Source organism: Ciona intestinalis, unplaced genomic scaffold (assembly GCF_000224145.3).
Source record: "Ciona intestinalis unplaced genomic scaffold, KH HT000062.2, whole genome shotgun sequence".
NCBI lineage: Eukaryota > Metazoa > Chordata > Ascidiacea > Phlebobranchia > Cionidae > Ciona > Ciona intestinalis.
In genome coordinates, this window is record NW_004190384.2 from 142819 (window position 1) to 143516 (window position 698).

The 698-nt window shown below is 48.7% G+C and overlaps 1 long non-coding RNA gene across 1 annotated transcript; it reads right to left on the minus strand.

Annotated features, from left to right (window-relative positions):
* Window positions 1-56: 56 nt before the first annotated feature.
* Window positions 57-475, minus strand: LOC113474966. Its single transcript, XR_003396679.1, has 2 exons — window positions 417-475; window positions 57-172 (listed from the first exon to the last, which is right to left on the minus strand). It is a non-coding gene; the product is annotated as an uncharacterized LOC113474966 (long non-coding RNA).
* Window positions 476-698: the final 223 nt, after the last annotated feature.

A 698-nucleotide genomic window follows, 5' to 3' on the forward strand; every position in this document is an offset into this window, starting at 1 on the left:
AAAAATAGTTTCCCTCCGTCCCTCCACCAGTTTCCCTACGTCCCTCCACTTTTTTGGGGCGAAAAATAGTTTCCCTCTGTCCCTCTACCAGTTTCCCTACCGTCACTCCACTTTTTTTGGGCGAAAAATAGTTTCCCTCCGTCCCTCCACCAGTTTCCCTACCGTCCCTCCACTTTTTTGGGGCGAAAAATAGTTTCCCTCTGTCCCTCTACCAGTTTCCCTACCGTCCTCCACTTTTTTTGGGCGAAAAATAGTTTCCCTCCGTTCCTCCACCATTTCCCTCTGTCCCTCCACCATTTCCCTACCATCCCTCCCTTTTTTTTGAGCGAAAAATAGTTTCCCTCCGTCCCTCTACCAGTTTCCCTCTGTCCCTTCACTTTTTTTGGGCGAAAAATAGTTTCCCTCCGTCCCTCCACCAGTTTCCCTACCGTCCCTCCACTTTTTTGAGGCAAAAATTAGTTTCCCTCTGTCCCTCTCCAGTTTCCCTCCGTTCCTCCACTTATTTTAGGCGAAAAATTAGTTTCCCTCCGTTCCTCCACCATTTCCCTCTGTCCCTCCACCATTTCCCTACCATCCCTCCCTTTTTTTTGAGCGAAAAATAGTTTCCCTCCGTCCCTCCACCAGTTTCCCTACCGTCCCTTCACTTATTTTGGGTAAAAAATAGTTTCCCGCTGTTCCTCCGCCCATAGGGTTTAAGC